Raw genomic sequence first — 6353 nt, 5'->3', positions numbered from 1 at the left:
TCTATTTTAAGAGCTGAATTCACTTCTCAAATGTATAGTCATCTGTTTTATGATCCTGAGCAAAATTCAAACGCAGACCTGAACTGCTAAAATCCCCCACTTTTGCAGGCTATTTTAATGAGGATTATATTTGAGGGTCACAGATGACATATTGATTGTCGCTATTGGTTTTATTGATGGTGTTGATTTGATTTGAAGCTCACAGAACACAATATTGATTTTCCACAGCACAGCCGGAGGAATATAAATAAAGACCTAGAAACCGGACTGTGTGTATCGATTACATTTTATCATTTGTTCTGTGGCTTTATACTACACAAATCACAAACTAAACCACAAGAGCATATAATTAAATTTGCTTGAAGTATAATTAAATTGACTAGAATTAGATTTTGAGACACTTCTGCTGGTCCTGAGGCTGTTAACAGAAGAAACACTCTCATTTGTTAAATATAACCATCTGTTGTATAAGAGATACGAATAAAAGCTTTGGTTTTTAGGCTGTTTTGTTTTGAGCTGAGAAAAAAAAGAATAATCTGAGAAGTGTGACCTAATATTGAACAATACTGATCTGCCTGCACTGACACTATTGTATGTGAACTGAGCTGGACGATGACATCACTGTTTTCTCCAGAGCTGCTGTATAGATAAATCAACTAAATTAATAACTAATGATTTTTACAATGGAATGAATCAATACTTACTTAAACTGCTTTGACACAGTCTGCATTGTAAAAAGAGCTATATAAATAAATGTGACACATTTGTTGTCTCCAGATAAATATGTGCGCTCTGCATTGTTCATCGTCACTGCTGGAATCCTTCATCTCATTGGCATGTGAACATGCATGTCATGCGTGACTGTCCAGCCGTGCATTGTGCTACAGACGGGTCAATATATGTGACGTGTAGACGGGAATCTGTCTGGGACACTGACTTTCACTCTGACTTACTTCTGTTCCTTTTGTTTACAGCAGAAGTGATAATGTTAATAACACAGAGGATCATCTGAAATTCACAGTTTAAGAATCATCCTTCAATTCATGAGTGTGAATTTGAATCTCCATGATCCATAAAAGTTAATTCATTAAATATTGTGGCATAACAATCGCCTTACTTTAGAGGGTTAGTTCTCCTAAAAATGAGATTTCTGTCATTAATTACTCACCCTCATGCCGTTCCACACCTGTAAGACCTTTTTTCATCTTCAGAACACAAATTAAGATATTTTTGATGAAATCCGAGAGACTCATCCATAGACGGCAATATAATCAACACTTTCAAGGTCCAGAATGGAAGTAAAGACATCGTTAAAACAGTCATGTGACTGCAGTGGATCAACTTTAATGTTATGAAGAGACGAGAATACTTTTTGTGCGCAAAAACAACAACTTTATTCAACAATCTCTTCTCTTCTGTCATTATCTTACTCAGGTGACGCAGTAACACAGTGAAGCTTCTGTGTTTACGTCCGAATGCCGGCTCAGTATTGGTCAAAACTGATCACGTGATCAGCATGACACATGCAGGAGCCGGCCAATAATGAGTCAGATGTAGAAGCTCTTCAACATAAACTGTGTAACAGAATGACAGGGAAAAGCTAAAAATTGTTGAATAAAGTGGTTATTTTTATTTTGTTTTTGCGCACAGAAAGTATTCTCGTCTCTTCATAACATTAAGGTTGAAGCACTGCAGTCACATGACTGTTTTAGCGATGTCTTTAGTACTTTTTTGGATCTTGAAAGATTACATTGCTTTCTATGGAGGATAAAAAAACTTATCAGATTTCATCAAAAATATCTTAATTTGTGTTCTGTCTGAAGATGAATGAAGGTCTTATGGGTGTGGAACGACATGAGGATGAGTAATTAATGACAGAAATTATTTTTTTTGGGGTGAACTAGGTCCAGTCAGATCGGAATTTGGATTTTTCCCACCTCCTTTTAAAAAATAACTTCTGGAACGCCACTCAAAGTCGGACATTCGGTGTGTGAACTTGGGGTACATCGATCAACGCATCTTTTGACGTAACTTCCAAGATGTCAGCAAGTCCACTTTCATTGAGTATAAATGTGACCCTGGACCACAAAACCAGTCATGAATTTGAGATTTATTCATCATCTGAAAGCTGAATAAATAATATTTCCATTGATGTTTCGTTTGTTAGGATAGAGCAATATTTGTCCAAGATACAACTATTTGAAAATCTGGAAACTGAGAGTGCAAAAAAATCTAAATATTGAGAAAATCACCTTTAAAGTCGTCCAAATGAAGTCTATAACAATGCATATCCACTCACAAATTATTGATATATTTACAGTAGGAATCTTCATGGAACATGATCTTTACGTAATATCCTAATGATTAATATCCTAATTTTTGGCATAAAAGAAAAATCGTTTTTTGATCATTTTGACCCATATTGTTGGCTATCGCAAATATACCCGTGTGACTTATGACTGGTTTTGTGGTCCAGGGTCACAAATGTAAAAACTAACATTAAGTTTATGTGATGATATAAAAAACGATTTTTCCCCGGTACTAGGCTTGCTTGACTGGGGGGGGCAATCACAAATTTTGGTAGGGCAGCATTTTCTAGGCTAATATTCATAGCTAACTTTTTGTTTTTTTGATTCATCAAGAATCGTCTTGTGGCTAACAAATTATAGGCTATAGCCTAATTTGTACTGGCTATGTAGGCCAGTGAATCTCAACCTTTTTTGAGTAATGGACCCCCGTCATATTTAGAACCGTCCTCAAGGACCCCAAAATAATTTTGGCTTGTTGGTATCATTAATGTCTTTGTGACAACCAAATGCAATCAAGTATAATTTACTACTACATAGGGCTGGGCGATATATCGCATGCGATTCTCACGCGCATTTCGTCAGTAAAGCCGGTTCCCTGATTACCGCTAAATCTCCATCACCTGCTTTCAAATGAAGCGCCATTTAACAGACAGAGCCGTAGTTCACTGATAAGCCACGCAATATCGGGTTCATTATCGAAGGCGATTCATCTGCATAAGAAATTTTTGTGTATTTTAAGGTTAAATGCATCAGTCTGGTGCACTTTGGAAGCTCAAAACTGAGAGCTTCAACCCATGTACAGAGTGCAAATGGAACAAAGAAACAGCATTGACTTGTACCTGGTCATGAAAGAGGGCTCAAACATCTTTTTATTTGTGATATAGAGTCTCAGTCTACATTGTATTTTCGGATGCACACTTCTCTTTAAAACACGCAGCACAGAAACCTCAAACCTGAAAGATTCAGGGCTTTTGGAAAAACATTTGGGGTTCCAGCCCCCTTAGCCCACCCCTAGCGCCGCCCCTGGATATAATGTTCAAATTATTCATTGTTAACGAAATTACTGAGGAAATGTTCGCTGACAGCTATCTCAGCATGCAGAAAATATGTTCGGCTGATGCAGATGTGATCCTCATTGTGATATATTTTTTAGGCTACTTGCTTGAAGATTAGGTGTACACTTGTTTTCGACGTGTTTTCTGATTAATGTTCGTTACTTCCCAGTTCGCATGTTTTTGGATTTTAAGTCCATTTTTGTGAGATTAAATATCATTATAAGCATAATATTCACTTTTTTTTCTGTGATTAAAGTGGCCGATCCTTATTTAATTCAATAGATAAGACGTTTTTAATGTTTATGTAGGCTTATTCATTTTTATTGTTGGCTGCACATTTTTGGGGGGGCACAAGGAAATTCTGGGGGGGCAATGCCCCCCTAGCCCCCCCCTAGACCCGGCCCTCCAAGATACAACTATTTGAAAATCTGGAAACTGAGAGTGCAAAAAAATCAAAATATTGAGAAAATCACCTTTAAAGTCGTCCAAATGAAGTCTATAACAATGCATATCCACTCACAAATTATTGATATATTTACAGTAGGAATCTTCATGGAACATGATCTTTACGTAATATCCTAATGATTAATATCCTAATTTTTGGCATAAAAGAAAAATCGTTTTTTGATCATTTTGACCCATATTGTTGGCTATTGCAAATATACCCATGTGACTTATGACTGGTTTTGTGGTCCAGGGTCACAAATGTAAAAACTAACATTAAGTTTATGTGATGATACCTTCGTTTTTGCTTGATATTCTCTCATTGTGTCATGGCAACATCATGTGGTCAACATGTGAACGTGACGTGTGACGTCTGAAGTGGGACATTTAAAGGCAGGGTAGGTAAAAAATTTTGTTCCAAATTTGTTTAAACTTTCTATATATATCCATGCATAATTAAAATGTAAGAACTCTGATAAAAAGAGTATAAAAATCGAGTGACTCTAGACCGTTTAATCTGTATTAAACACAGCTCATTATTTCCATCCGGGACGAAACATAGGATTGGCTTAGGCGACTGTCACTCTCTCGCAACCATGGCAACCACCCTTTTGCCACACATGACCTGCCCACTTGCGCGCGCACGTTTGATTTGGGGAATTCAAGAGGCATGGATCCTAGGAATACCAAAACAATGGCAGAGAAACAGCAAGCAAAATTCACAGTACGTGAAGGCAAACCAGGCAAAAAAAGGAAGACAGTAACAGCACAAGAAAAGGCAATGAACAAAAAGTCTTTGGATAAACAAAGAAATAAAACGCGAGTTAATATCGGCGTGGCTCTCCAGCGATGGCGAGAACTGAGGGAACTCAAGGGGATGAAAAGTGACTCCTTGATGGCTTTATTTCCGCTGGACAGGTAAATCTTTCTTTTTGTATTTTGATCATACATATTTTTTGTTTATTTTTTCATGAAGCATGTGTCATTAGCACACGTCACTGCGTAATATAGCTAACATAACATTACTCAGCGAGCCGTTGTAGAGACTATAAATAATCTATAGGCCTAGCTCAAGATGATAGCTATAGTGTTGAATTGTGCATAATTTTGCTTTAGATAACTAAATACATGTTTAACAGATAGTAGGCCTAACGTTACTCCGCATCTAGGAACTTTTCTTAGAACTATATTTACCCTCTGTCTAACTCTTTTACCATGTTCACCTGTAAGTTTACCTGCACGTTTTTTTTCACAGATCCAGTTCTGGCTGCATAGATTTTTAAATCGCCGTATCCGCTTACAAATATATATATATATAATCTATTTTTAATCTCTATAATAAAAATGTATAATTCAGATTTTGATCTCCATATCCATTTACATATATTATATATATCTTCCAAGGGGTTTTTTCCCTCCTAGGACTTTTTTCCCACGCTGGGTTTTCTCCTAGGGGGTTTTTTCCACCCCTGGGAGTCAGCCGACATTGGCTTAATGTAGCACCATCTTGTATATGTTACATATTACCACGCTTGTTTGTACAGCTTATTTTTAACCACTTCCCTTTTTTTCTGTGCGTCTAATATGTAAAGCTGCTTTGAAACAATTACCAATTGTAAAAGCGCTATATAAATAAATTTGACTTGACTTGACGTTTTTTTTCGCCTTTGTTTTGTTTTTATATTCTCTACCTATGTTTACTGATGTCTTTATCTTGTATCTGTGTGTGTCGTACACACTTTGTTGTATGTGTGTGTTATTATTTTGTGTCTGCAATGCAGTTGTGAGTTGATATTTGAGTGTATATTACTCTGTTTATCTGTAGAACAACGTATATGTTATGAATCTTACACGAAATTCATCTTCATCACAGTGTAAATGATGGTAATGGAAAAACGTGTATCATGCAACCTGTTTTTAGCTTTGCCTTATAGATAACTAACTCATTAGCGAATCAAAAAATATATATTTTAAACTTTACCAATATCAATATGCTAGCTTGATAGTGAGTACTAAAATACATCTTGTTTGTTTATCTTCATAATTATAAAGTTATTTTTATTACATGTGATTCTGACATGATGTCACTACATGCACTGTGCTCCTTCCTCTCCGCTCGTCTCAGGTAAATAATGCGTCTTCCAGCTCAGTGGTCGGAGTCGCACGTTCATGCGTTTTGGGGGCGTGGCTTTGGAAGGAGCCCAGAAGGGAGGAGGTGGAGTGAATGGAAATAATGAGCTGTCTTTAAAACAGTCGTGAGAGGTCTACAGACACTCGATTTTTATACTTTATTTTTCAGAGTACTTACATTTTAATTATGTATTGATATATAAATAAAGTTTAAACAAATTTTGAAAAAAAGTTTTTTATACATTTTTTTTACCTACTCTGCCTTTAAGTCGCACGTGCTGTATGCGCACCGCCAGATTTTTGTAAGGTTGCACATGCACATTTAATTTTTTTTGCAGTAATTAGTTTATCCACAAGGTGGCAACCGTAATTCATAAGGTAGTTGAGGAAAAACTGCATAAACTGAACAGCATGA

The sequence above is a fragment of the Megalobrama amblycephala genome, linkage group LG4 (genome assembly GCF_018812025.1).
Source record: "Megalobrama amblycephala isolate DHTTF-2021 linkage group LG4, ASM1881202v1, whole genome shotgun sequence".
Lineage (NCBI taxonomy): Eukaryota > Metazoa > Chordata > Actinopteri > Cypriniformes > Xenocyprididae > Megalobrama > Megalobrama amblycephala.
The sequence above is the reverse complement of the archived record's forward strand: the minus strand, read 5'-3'. Positions refer to the sequence as shown.